A 14,719-nucleotide genomic window follows, 5' to 3' on the forward strand; every position below is an offset into this window, starting at 1 on the left:
CACCCCAATTGCTCATTTCCCAAGGGTGAACAGAACTGGTACTTGCACCACTCTGCAGGGCCTCTGGGCACTGCAGAGATGGAAACCTGATGCATCAGATCCTGCACAAATTGTTCTCAAGATTTGAAGGCATAGACTTCTCCTTTTTCATCCTACACCCTCACAAAAGAGAAGATGCAAAGAAATGTAAGAAATACACCGGCACAACTTGTTCTAGTGATACAGAGTTAGAACCCATAGTATTGAGACAACTGTACAGTCCCAATATATTCCGTGTACTGTCAGATGATAGAACAACAGCTGAAAAAATCTTCTCAGCTTGTCTAATTACCATCAATTGGCTACATTTCAGCAGACTATGCTGCAGATTTGTGTGTTGCAGAACTTTATAGAGCTGATGGTAGTGTGATAGAATAACAAAATAGAAATGAATGTTGCTGTTCAGGGGGAATATAGTTCATAAAATGTTGTCTCTGCAACTGCTTTACCTTATGAACCAAAACTGAACAGTTTACCATAAACCCTTTGTATACTGCGCCCTAATACTACTCAGTTTGTTCCAGCAAATCATCAGTAGAAGAGGCTTTGTTGATCCAAGGGCTGTGCACAGATTCCAGGCTGACAATGGGAAGACAAGTTTCTAACTAATACAAATGATCACTGGCACCAGCCTAGCAGAAAAACATAACACCACACTCAGTCAGAATTTGCAAACCTGCCCACCAAACTCCTCAGAGGCCAGATTTGTTCTCCGCTATGTAATGTCGAACCATTTCAGCTGCATACAAGTCCTCGCACGTAAGATCTGCAGAGCAAAACATCCTCCTTTGCTTTTTTGGTTTGCTACCACCCTGTTTTCTGTGACACCTGGGCCTTTCAGCTGAAGGCAAGATTATTCTGTCAGTAGGACAGAATCCTTTGCCTCGGCATTGCCAGTTTAAACAGGAGAAGGCCTGGCCAAGGCACCCAACAGGATCTGAGATTGAATCCTGACAGCTGCCTTCTCTGGCCCAGTGCTGGAGAGGAACCTCAGCCACTACTTTTTCCATGGGGATAAATTGCAAAACAGCGGTAGGAAAGACAAACCCAAGGATTTTGTCTCAGGGGAAGAAGGTACTAAAGAGCGTTTGTGGTAAAATAGTCTAGCAGAGCACTTTGTGTCTCTCCTGACCGCAGATGAAATGATGGGGCCAGATGTGTCTCATGGGCCACTGACTAGAGAAAACTGGTTGTGAACCTTCCTTGGATCAACATGAAAGAAGCTTAAGGTTACGGAGTACCAAAGTTGCCAATAGATGAGACTCTTTGATGTTTTTCAGGGGGAAAAAATGGACAGAAACAATTTTAATTTCACATTAGCATGTTGTGTTGTGTTGGTTTTTTTTCCAACTGACTCTGTGATTGTTGATATTAATTAAAGTGAATGGTAGATTATTTTCTAAAGGCTATAATTTAAACCAGTAGTTGAATATAGACTTGAGTGTAACATTCTTCAGCTCAAACCACAAGGTATGCAAGCTGGGAATGAACTCTATTTTTTTCCTGTTGAAGGACAGATTAAATATTTTTTATTAATTCTAATGCTAGCAAAGAAAGTAAGATCCCCATTTTTCCTCCGATTTCTCTGTATACTTAATTGATGTATTCCACCAAGCTGTCAAGCTGCTTTTAAAGCCCATTCTTTTTCATAGAAATATTATCCTCTTTTTATTAGTTTGAGTTGATAAATGGATCAAGAGTCTTTGAGGGTATTGTGTACTGTCAACGGAATACATCTTTCAGATGCATCCACTGCAATGGAGCTGAAAAAATATATATCATGAAACACTTAATAAAAAAGATACACAGATTTGTCTTTTACAAGATCATGGGACTTGAGTCTATCTCCAGGGAGGAGTTCCAACATGAGAAAGAAAATGCATAGTTCAAAAGCCTATGTTTTCAATTTGCAGCCACATGGTTTAAATTATCCCTGTATTTATTAAGGGCACTAAATGGGCAGCTCAGCTTAGGGGAAAGGGTCATTCAAGTTGAGAATAGTCATGTTTAATCCCTCATCTAGCTGCAGGTTAATTGTACTTTAAGATGCTGAATGTTCTTTATATAGTATGTTAAAATAGCACATGAGACACAGTTGGAGAGTTTTTGCCATTTATTGTTGTATATATATTTTTAACCTCTATATCTCTCCATTTAAAAAGACAATAGAATATTGTTAAACACCTAGTCTGGAGGCACAGCAATACTATATGCCCTACAAAACCTATCATATCACCATCCCTTGCACTTCAGTTTCCCACATGTGTGCACTCCGTGTTTTGTGGCCATCTCTCCTGATTTCCCTGACACACAGTGTTGTGGATTTTCATGTAATCACAGCCATCAAAGAAGTAGTGTAAGATGTCTTTTCCACTTTATGCTGGGGTCTAGAAACAGAAGGGTTTTGGATATTGCATGCACCTACCTGTGAACTTGCTAACTCAGCATTTCAGTAGGAAAAAAGGAAAATTAACCAAAATCCAAAAAGCAAAAGTTAAAGCAAACAAAAAAAAGCATTTCCAAATGGATGGGCAACATGAATTTTAAAGCTTTTCTCCTAAGACATCCATTGATATGAAAACGAGTAGCTGTTGATTATCAAGGCAGTTTATCAAAATTTCGTTGTTTTATTTTGGTGGTTCATCCACAAAAAAGCCCTGGTGAGAATTTAAAATCCATTTCTTGTTCTATCTGTCTGTTAGTTCACCCAGGCAATAGCCTAGATTTTGCCCATGAAATGCAAACAGTTACAAAAATCTAAAAGGCTTACTGTGTTTGATGCAAATCTGAGGCATTGCTTCTGTTCTCCAGTTGTGCTGAAGGAAAAGGCTGCGGAAACTGGGATGGCCTGGGCACTCACATCCACCTTCAGAACCTAAATGTTTTGAGGAAGAAAAAAACACCCCAGAACTCAGAGGACTTCTGAGCATGGACATGTCTAAAGTCACTTCTAAATTCGAATAAATATTTGTGGGAAAACTGTTTCCCCTGCTCTCCTAGCACTCATAACTTAATTATAGTAGCCGCCAGGCATCTTTAACTTTCATGACCAGCAGATCACTCAGGGTCTCAGTGACCTTGGCAGTTGTAACAGAGTAATATTTTCACAAGGATGAAATGTTCTTGAATACATTTCTCCAATGTACTGGTGTTCGCAGGCATTTTTCAGCAGATCTGACCTGAAGTACAAACATAATTCTTCAGTTTCATCTAGAGGTTTATTGACAAACTCCAGAAAACTCAAGTTCCCCTTTGTTTTGCTGAAATACCTTCTGTGAGAAGGCAAAGCTGCTGGTATTCTTCCTTTGAGCCCTCCATCATCAGTGGGATTCTGGACCAAAGTCCTAAGCCCTGGAGCCTTTGAAAATCATCCAGTGGCCACACATCTAAACAGGAAAGGGGACATGATGGCAATGAAAAAACACAAGGGGGGAAACATGTAAGAAACAAACATTTGTTTTTTCAAGATATTTCAGTGTAATATTCTATGTAAAATTGTTCCTAGAGTTCATTGTAGGTGTTTGTCAACAGAGTACAATGAAGAAACCCAGGCAGTTGGGAATTAGTGTTTTAGAAATGCCACTCTCTCACTGGTGCTTAAAGCAATAGTTGTGAAATGCAGGAATTAAATCAGCAGCTTGAGAAAGATGCAGTCACCAAAATCTCTGCATTGTTTTGTTGGTGAATAAGCTCCTACTCTACACTCAGACAAGGTCATTTTTGCCCAGTTCCTCTCAAAACATCACGTCCTGTGTTATCAGACTAAAGAAATCTCATGTTAGAAGAGCTTGAGTTTATGTTCTATAACTCATTTTTCCACTTTGAGTCACGCAAATGCAAAAAACTTCCCTCTTTCAGTTTAGAACCATTCCCCTTGTCCTATCGCTACATGCCCTTGTACAAAGCCCCTCCCCAGCTTTCCTGTAGGCCCCCTTCAGGCACTGGCAGGCTGCTATAAGGTCTCCCTGGAGCCTTCTCTTCTCCAGGCTGAACAACCCCAACTCTCTCAGCCTTTCCTCATAGGAGATGTGCTCCAGCCCTCCGATCATATTCATGGCCCTCCTCTGCACTCACTGCAACAGGTCCATGTCCTTCTTATTTTGGGAGCCCCAGAGCTGAACACGGTACTCCAGGTGGGGGTCTCGCAAAAGCAGAGTAGAGGGGAAGAATCACCTCTCTTGACCTGCTGGCCACACTTCTTTCAATGCAGCCCAGGATCTGGTTGGCTTTCTGGGCCGCAAGTGCACATTGCCAGGTCATGTTGAGTTCCTTGTCCACCAACACCTCCAAGTCCTTCTCCTCAGGGCTATTCTTAATCCCATCTCCACCCAGCCTGCATTTCTGCTTGGGATTGCCCTGAGACATATGCAAGACCTTGCACTTGGTCTTGTTGAACTTCATGAAGTTCGCATGGGCCTACCTCTCAAGCCTGTCAAGATCCCTCTGGATGGCATCCCTTCTCTCCAGTGTGTCAACCGCACCACACAACTTGGTGTCTTCAGCAAACTTGCTGAGGGTGCACTCAATCCCACTGTCCATAATGCTGACAAAGATGTTAATCATCACCCGTCCCAGTACCAGCCCCTGAGGAACCCCACTGATCATCAGTCTCCACTTGGACATTGAGCTGTTGACTGCAACTCTTTGAGTGTAACCATCTAAAGACAAGGATGTCATGTGGGACAGTGTCAAATCCTTTGCACAAGTCCAGATAGATGACATCAGTTGCTCTTCCCCCATTTGCCAATGCTGTAACCACATCATAGGAAGCACCAAATTTGTCAGGCCCAATTTGCTTTTACTGAAGTCACGTTGGCTGTCACCAATCATCTCTTTTGTTTTCTATGCATTTCCTTAGCATAGTTTCCAGGAGGATCTACTCCATGATCTTGCTGGGCACTGTGGTGAGACTGCCAGCTGTAGTTTCCTGGGTCTTCCTTATTTCCCTTTTTAAAAATGGGGGTTATGTTTCTCCTTTTCCAGTCAGTCGGAACTTCACCAGACTGCCATGACTTCTCAAATATGATGGACAGTGGCTTAGAAACTTAACCTGCCAGTTACTTCAGGACTTGTGGATGCATCTCCTCAGGCCCCATGGATTTGTGCACCTTCAGATTCCTCTAGATGGTCTCAAACTTGATTCTCCTGTAGCGATGGCCTTCATTCTCCCAGTCCTCCTGCGACTTGAGCAGTATGGCTGGAGCACTTGCCAGTGAAGACTGAGGCAAAAAATCATTAGGTACCTCAGCCTTCTCCATGACCCCAGTAACCAGGTCTCTTGTTTCCTTGCGGAGAGGGCCCACATTTTCCATAGTCTTTCTCTTATCACCAACATACCTACAAAAGCTTTTCTGGTTGCTGTTGATATCCCTGGCCAGATTTAATTTGCAGGGCTTTATCCCATTGTACTCTAACAAGCAGATTGCTGAAGAAGATCATATTGATCTGAACAGTCTGTGAAATTTTCAGGGAAGCTTAAGAAGGCCAGCTAATTGCATTCTGATTATCTTTGTCTCATTTAGAGAAACGTTGTACAGCTTACTTCTCCAAATGCCATATTTGGGCAAAGTTTGGATAGCTGTCCTTTGCTGAAAACTATCACGTTACTCCTTGAGAAACTGTGGTAGTATATAGCAAACATATCAAGACACAGGCCTTAGGAAAAAAGATGAGGGCTTGCATTCTTGCATGGTGAAAGTTATTTTCTTGGAGAAGCGAAGATAAAGCCCAAAATACTGGAAATCTAACAGAGCCAAGAAGTAAGTCTTCTCAGAAAATGTTCCAGCTGATTTTTCAAATCTCTGAGTTTGAACAGATCAAATAATGCCACATATATTCTCCTAATCTGTGTGCTCTTATGAAATGGAACAAGAACCCCAAATCAGTTTAGCCTTTATCTAAGTCAAAGGCAGACTGATCAACAAAATACAGAAGGTCTTGACTAGCTGAAGCAGTTGTAATGTGCTTGATGGGCTTCAGACACTTTGTGCCTAAACCACAAGTTCAGTCTGGTTCAGTTTAATAATGTATGGAAATTTTCACTGCTGAAGTATTCATTAGTTAATACTAGCTGATACAGAACAAAGATAGGCTTGACCTGCATGTTTTTGCTTTATACACTACAGATTTCTGCCCAGTGCTGCTTTTCTTGAGAAGAGATAGACTATTTTTATTTAACCAAAGGGAAACAAATCCACTGAACCTGACTTGGAGGGTCTGGTGTAAATATTTCCAGGAGTGTTTTCACTCAGACAGCGTACCAACACATCCGTCTTGTTCAGAAGGGTTATCTTACTGCTATGATAAGACAATCACCTTAAAAACTGTCAGGTAACAGCAATCCAGAAAACCGATACTCTGGGTTAGTTTGCTAGGTAGCTTTATGAATCTGAGATTGAAATTAGCAGATTTCACTATGGGCAAGGTCTAGAGTGCTAACGGTACACTCTGCGACATCCATCTGCTCAGAAATCTTCAGTCACCTCTGGTGACAGACAAATACTTACCTCTTCAAACCAAGAGAATTGTCACCATGGGCAGAGATTGCCATTAAATTCCTTGAGTCACATCTCATGAAGATAACCCCGTATTTAGTGTGTCATTTCAAAGCCAAAGCAATTGGTTTAACATGCATGCTGTGTTACTAGCTGAAGTATGTAGGTACCCCAAATGCCAAGTAAGCTTGTATTTAAGATAGAATAGATTACCTTGACCTCCCTGCCCAAGCCTGGAGATAAGGTCAAGCTGGTCCCATCACAGTCTTGTAAAGGTATAGACTCTCTGAGTGATAAGAAAGCAGTCACATGTACAAAAATAAGACTAATATTTCAATACAGGAATAATCTTCTATTCCCTTTCCTTTGTCTTCAGACAGTGTCTGTGTGATTGACAACGGTGCATCTCAATCTACCATGCTGGACTGCAGCATTTTTGAGCAAAATAGGTAAATATGCAAGGTGTCAGACTTCAACATTGTGAGGGCTACACAGTCCAGTTCCTGCAAGGTCGTCAGAATAGGGGATGAGCAGGAAGAATTAAAGAGGTATCCAAAGTACAGAGGCACCCAGCACAGACCCAGTGCAACCAAGAACAGATCATGGCTCAATGGGCTGAGGTCAGTTTTTATGAGGTTCAACAAGGCTCAGCACTGGGTCCTGCACTTGGGTCACAACAAGCCTATGCAATGCCACAGGCTTGGGGCAGAGCGGCTGGAAGCTGCCTGGTGGAAAAGGGCCTGGGGATGCTGGTCGACAGCCGGCTGGACATGAGCCAGCAGTGTGCCCAGGTGGCCAAGGCGGCCAATGGCATCCTGGCTTGTATCAGGAACAGTGTGGCCAGCAGGGCAAGGGAAGAGATTGTCCCCCTGTACTGGGCACTGGTGAGGCCGCACCTCGAATCCTGTGTTCAGTGTTGGGCCCCTCACTGCAAGACAGACACTGAGGTGCTGGAGCGTGTCCAGAGACGGGCAGCGGAGCTGGTGAAGGGTCTGGAGCACAAGTCTGGTGAGGAGCGGCTGAGGGAACTGGGGCTGTTCAGCCTGGAGAGGAGGAGGCTCAGGAGAGACTTTATAGCCCTCTACAGCTGTCTGAAAGGGGGGTGTAGGCAGGTGGGGGTCGGTCTCTTCTCTCAAGTAACAAGTGATAGGATGAAAGGAAATGGCCTCAAGTTGCACCAGGGGAGGTTTAGACTGGATATTAGGAAAAACTTCTTCACCGAAAGGGTTGTCAAGCATTGGAACAGGCTGCCCAGGGAAGTGGTTGAGTCACCATCCCTGAAGGTATTTAAAAGATGTGTAGATGTGGTGTTTAGGGACATGGTTTAGTGGTAGACTTGGCAGTTAACAGTTGGACTTGATGATCTTAAAGGTCTTTTCCAACCTAAACAATTCTATGGTTCTATGATTCTATGATTTATGTTTTCTGCCAGCAGCTACATTAGGGATGGATTTGCTGATTTTAAAAGACCCCAAGCAGCACTGTTTCCTGTCTCATCCAATATTTTAGTCCCATATTTGATTACCTTCACTATGGAGAGAATATAGAAAGTATGCTAAAGGGATATTACAGATTTAAGAAACCACAGTTAATAAAGTTTTCCCTTTCTATACTGGATCTTATTTTAAAATTCATTTGTCATTCATTTTGTTTCTCTCTGCGTTTCTGTAGGTTTAAACAACAGAACAATCAGTTTAACCACTGACTCAGAATAATTTAGGTTGGATTGCTGAAAGCCATCTAGCCCAACCTGCTCACAACAGGTCCAGCTGGATCAGGTTGCTCAGTGCAGTCAGGCTTTGAACACCTCCAAGACCAGCGATGCCACAACCTCTCAGGGCAACTTGCACCAGTATTTAACCACCCTTCTGTGAAAAATCTCCCTTGATGGGTCTTATGTTCACTGACCAAAGCTTGAGTTTTGAGGTTTGATTTTTTTTTTCTTTTTTTCTTTTTTTCCTTTTTTTTTTCCCCCCCAAAATGGAACATTTTAACCACAGCATTTTGTGGAACATCTAGTTTTCTGTAGTCTTTTGGTTCACTTACAGGTAACAAAATGACAATGACTATACAGCAAGACTTCAGAAGCTACTCATCCTCAAAGTTATGCTAGAAATTAATAATAATGCTTTAGATAATTCCTCAGGTAATGAATTTACATCTCCATGGCATGAGATAAGTGTTAATTTTAGCAAATTGTTCATATCCCTTTTTGTTACAGCTAATAAAATTCCATTCCCACAATCCAGCACTTCAGACAGGCACAGATAAATACAAATAAAAGTATTTGCCAGTCTTTTTTGCATTTTGGTATCAGCACTCATGATTTTATCATATGTATCTAGAACTTAACTTTTACCATGGCTCTTAACAGGCTAAAAAAATACCTTATCTTTTTTAACAACCCTTGGGATCAGATCTTTTTTTGTTCTTGGTATATTCTTGAGTGTTTTATTGTTCCTCTGTTTAGCTAAGGAAGTTTTTCACTGTTGTTTTTCTACATAACCCTTTTTCGTTTATGGAATCATGGGACTTGGAAAAACTAGCACGATATTCTTGAAAAATTCCTGATTTTTTCTTAGCGCCTTCCCACTTAAAATGCATATGCTCAGTCATTTATGCCAGCAAATGCTTTAAGCTTTGGATAATTGTCCTTATTAAAGTTCCAAGTGTGCAGATTTTTGGTCAATGCCCTATTTCATTAGTATAAAGGAAATTTAAATTGACTGTGATCTCTGGTACCTCAGCAACTGTGCTTTTTGGGGTCTGTAACACTTTCTCATTCAGCAGACTTGAGACCAATATAAAGTGACCTTGTACTGGATACAGGACTACCTGTCTTGAGGGGACAACATCATTATTTATAGAAACACTAAGGAAATTTGTTATTGGCCACAGGAGATCAGCAGCAAATGGCCCTCTGGTTGAAGTAATCCATGATAAGTTTCTTGATTGCCTTTTGACTGTTGCTATTTTCCATGTCTCATACAAATTATTAACAGATGCTTAAGGAACAGCTCCTTTTATCTCCTTAGAAATTGTTGCTGGGCTATAGAAGACCTTTACCTGTAACCTGTCTTTTGCTTCAAATAACTATATGAAAACTGGGCTTTCAGATTTAAGCGACCTTAAAAACATACCTGCAAGTTATGAAGAACTGGAGTACAGAGAGGTGCATTAGTAGAGACCCCTGGACACAGCATAGCACCTACCTCTTTAACAGGCTGGTGTCCATGATGGAACTTACCTCAGTAGCCTGGACACTGTGTAGGAGACAGTGTCAACACTTGTGAACTTTTTAGTTTGGACCTGGACAAATGGCTAAATTACATCTGGGCACTCCCCTTCTCCCCCCAGCACACATGCAGCCAGCTCAAGTGTCTCTGCACCCACCACCACAAAACTTTCCTCATACTACAAGCTCCAGTGTTAATGTGGAAGAGTGAGCTCAAATATCTCCACATCTGCCAGTGTGGTCAAGACCAAGATCTTCCCCCAGCCTTCTGTTTTTCTCCTTCCATCCTTCATCTGAAGTCTTGGCTTTCTAGAGCAGAGGCAGGGCACGGCCAAAGCCTGAATCAGGAGGGAGAAAAGCTGACAGCACTGGCTGTCTCGTCTTCACTCTTCTTTTTACCGTCCAGTATAGGCACTGTTTTAAATTACACAAAAATAGCCTGTAAAGCTCTCATCAATCTCACTTGTTCAAGTGCAGCTTTTCAATATTAATCATTTACAGTGACATGAGTAAACAATGCCACATGTGGCCGCAGCGATGGTGCTCTTCCGTTACTCATTCATCCTGAGGTGCACAGGTTTTGCATTGAGTCTCACTCCCTCATTTCTCTCTTTAAAAAATTATGTTAAAAAGGAAACCACACAATCACCTTTCCATTTAAAAGTCAAAGACAGGAATATTCAGGGAACAGTGGATCGCAGACTGCCCCTGCCAAGGAAAGGAAAGTGATGCATTTCAGCCTCCCTGCACCCATCCTTGCTTTTTCTTTCTGCTGACAAAGATACCTGAACTACCTCTAGACAGGCCTGCTCAAATCTGGGAAACTAGGCAGCTTCATTAGCACAGTGTGCCACAAAATCTAACTTAACCTGCCTGTGAGCAGTCATACAACTTTACTTCTTGCTAGCCTCCTAATCAGCTTGTTGTCTGCATCCAAAGCCTATTTTTTATTTCATCCAGTGTTACTTTTCAGGGTAAGAGAGAGAAGTATCCAGTAGTTCAAGAAAACCTACTTCCCACCTTACACTTAGTGAGTTTTGCTAAAAAGTCCTGGGCAGGTTTTAACTCTCTGTTCATGGCATTGTGCTGTGCCATTTAGATACACTTTATACTATTTTCTTATTTTCAAAATTTATTTCAGAGTAGAAAGAACTTCAAAAGTGGGAGGGTGAATTTCAAACCCACAAACGTTCAGATCCTGGGGTGTAGTTTGGACTCCATCCCCACAAAAACCAGCATAAAAACACTCCCCATTGCTGCCAGCTCTCCTGATTTATCCAACATTTCACAGATGTAAAGCTGGTATTCGAGTCCCAGCTTGGAACGGAGAGACTGAACACAAACCTCAACTTTCATTCCTGCAGGAGAAGTTTCCATCCCTCCTGTTTGCAGAGGAAAACTTGAAAACATGACCTGACTGCGCCTGAGTGGGCTGCTGGGAAGAGGGAGTGAGCTGACTCATGATTTTTGCTACCTGGGGATCGCAGTGCTGGGACACTGGCCAGGCAGGAGCAGAATTTGAGACTTTGGAGCCTCATTCATTATTACAACTGTCTTGTTGCTCTGGAAGATGCCACTCTTCACTGGAATGGATGCCAAAGCAAAATGTTTTGGTTTTGAGGAAAGGTGTCAGTCAGTTGTCCTCCTTCCTCTTACAAACTTCCCTTGGAGAAGGCTGTGTTCAGTGCAACACATAGAGAAGATCCCTGGTGCCTCGTTCCTCCTCGTAAATGGCATTAAGCAATATTGCATCAACATTTTTGTCCATGTGTCAGCCCCTTCAGAGGGATGCCTGGCTCCTTCTGCCCAGCCCATTCAGCAGGATCTCTCCCCTAAGGCATGGATGTTGGCTGTGGTAGCCTCGATGCCACCATTGCTCACAAACTTCCTCCGTTAATGGCCCCGAGCAAAATAACCCAAGTGAGCGTATCCATCTGTGTTCGCTGCCTTTACAAAGAGTTCAGCCTCCTGACAAAACTCATATTAAAAAAAGAAAAAAAGAAAAAAGACTGCCCTTGTTTTAAAATAACCTCTTAATTAAGGGCATAAAAGCATTAAAAATGTGATACTAACACTAAATGCATAAGATAGGTGTGGTCGTATGTGGCACTGAAGCATACTGGAATAGCAACAGACCCACTCTACTTTCATGACTGGCTATGAAAAAGAAGAGGGACAGGAGTGTCAGTTTTATTTCAGATTATGAAGGAAAGGGGGAAAAAAAATGTTGCCAACACATTTTTTCTACTGGGATTTCCAGTAGAATTCATTGCTATCTCAACTCCACTCCTGATGAAGCTGGTAAGAATTTCATTGCTGTCTTAATACATGCAGAATTAGGCCAGTGGAGAACACCTCTGGAAGTCCCAGCCATCAAGCATATTTTGACTGTTTACATGCTAAAAACAGCAGTAACATAATCTCAGATCAAGAAAAATCCTGGCTAGCTGGAAAAAAAAATAAACCTCCTATTCCATGATTACAAGAGAAAGATGTTGGCAGAAGCGGGTGAGCAGCCAGAAGCAATGCAAGAGGGCTGGCTGAGAGCAGATCATTTTGCTAGAGTTTCAGCTGAACAAAGCATGCAAGTCTACACTACTCCTTCAAAGCACTCAGTACCCTGAGTACTGGCTATGTGCTGGGTGCTGGGTGCTGAGCTACTTGCTGAGGGATTGGGGCGGGTTTTGACAAGCAGGGGTGCTGTACATGTCCAGGATCTGGATTTGTATTCACAAATTCCATACAGCTAAAGAGCTATCTGGAAATCTGCTTAGGATGAGAAACAGAACGAAGTGAGGGAGGGCAGGAAGGAGAGAAGTAATTTGTGTGTGTGTGTGTGTGTGTGTGTTGGGGTTTTTTTACAAGATTGCATTATTTTTTTGGCATTTGATTTCTCGCTGTTGTCCTGACTTTTGGGTGTGGTGGGCTCTGAGCTTTGCCCTGTGTGCCTTTAGGAACAATATTCTCTGGGCAAAATTGCTTTTTCCATTTCATTGCGGCATTGTGGTTATGTATTTATTTCATAAAGAGAGCGGGTTATTTGGCAATTTAGGTTCATATTGTGGGTGTGGTCCCTGTAGATAGTTTTCTTCTGTATTAAATCTTTGCAAACTGTTATTTCTCTGGTAGAACACCAGTGAGCAGTATGCCATTCTCCTAGGCAGGATTTTATTTTACCTCCCATTTTGTCACCAAATCACCTATTTCATCTGAGTCACCAGCTACACTTTGTTGGGACAGTCCTGGGCCCTCTTCAGGACTAGTGGCTCAACTACCAACATAACCCACCAGAAGCAGCAGCACAGAGCCTTGCACAGACTGGTTTCCCCATCCATTGGCACCCTCCTAGACTGCTTCCAGAACTCAGTACTCTGTCCAAAACTAGCCAAGGTTATCTCTCTCTGCAGAGCACTTGACTGTGGACCATAAACCTACCTACGCTGAAGTGTCTCTTGTAGCTCTGGGGTAAGAAAACAGGGAAGAGGAAGGACACAGAAGGTGGCAATGGAAAGCTGTCTGTAGCAGGTGCCACACACAAAGTATCCTTTTTATACCTCATGGTCACACAAGGAGCAAAGAAACGTTACTTCTGGTCAATCACAGAAGCAAGCACGAGGAGGGGAGTATCCAGACCTCCTGTGGCAGGTGTTTATGTTGGGAAAGATTCTCCCTGTTTTACAGCAGATTCTCTCACTTTCCAGAATGCAAATAAGCACTGGAGCATGTTTTCCCTCAGCTGACCGTGGATATGAAGCTAAGAATAGCCTCTGAATTTTGGTACTTCAGGTATGTGCCCGATAGGTAGCGATGTGAATGTATCTTTAGATCAAGCACTGCTGAATGATTTCAGAGTATGAATGCCTTTGCTACCCCAAAACACACCTCCTGCAAGAAGGTGCTAGGCAAGTGCCCCAAGGTTTATACTGGCATCCTGCCTGTTGAACGTGTCCTGGTCATACCCTGCGAAATGCAATTTATAGCCAGTGGATCAGGTCACACCTTGGTGAACCAACTCCTTACACCAACACGTCTGGCAAATCTACCAAACCAACCTGTTTCCCATTAGATCAGGAGGGGGTAGGGGGTGTCTCTGGCCGTACCCCGGGCAGCCATCCCACCTGGCAGCAGAGGCTGTGCCTCCAGCACCAGGAACGCAACCTGAGGCAAAGCTTTTCCTTCAGCTACAACAGGAACAGCAACTGTTGCAAAGCCATTACTACAGAGAGGCAGTAAAATCACACATATCATATCATGGTATTACAGGAACAAATTAAGTCTAGGCTGAGGCCCTTTAAAAAAAAACTACGGCCCGTTAGGTTTAGTTTAGAATCTCTTTCCTTGCAACTACAGAGCAGATTGACAAAACAGACTTTTTAAATCACCTATGTAACTTCACTCAATGACAGGATACCAAAAAGACTCTTTTGTGTTAAAGTGTTAATTATTAAAACATGACCAAACGGTTAGTTCAATTTACAGCATTGCCATTAGACAGAAGGCTGGAAACAATGCACACATTAAACGGCTATATTATATGTTCTGTTACTTCGAGAGTCTCTGAAGTGAGAAAAGACAAGTTGCGGAGCCAAGAAATTCTCCACTGGAATGGTGTTAGCTCTGCTTTTCTCTTGGTACAATCTCATTTATCTGAAATGCTACAGGAAGCAAAAATTATTTGGCCAACAAGAGATTCAAATAATTGAAAGAAATCCTGGAGAAGCAATTCAGCCAGACATTTGAACAGAAGGGACCCTTCAGATGAAAATATCAATTGCACAGATAAGTGGCAGTTCGTTATGTTTCATCGTTAATTTGTGGCTGGATTACTTGCTCTTGCGGTTTCCCATTCAATGATCATTTGGATGATTTATAAAAGATACAGCAAATTACAGCAGGTTTCCAAAACATTCAAGAAAAGACTGACATGAAATTAGTTGTGACTTCCAAGATT

Source organism: Falco biarmicus, chromosome 2 (assembly GCF_023638135.1).
Source record: "Falco biarmicus isolate bFalBia1 chromosome 2, bFalBia1.pri, whole genome shotgun sequence".
NCBI lineage: Eukaryota > Metazoa > Chordata > Aves > Falconiformes > Falconidae > Falco > Falco biarmicus.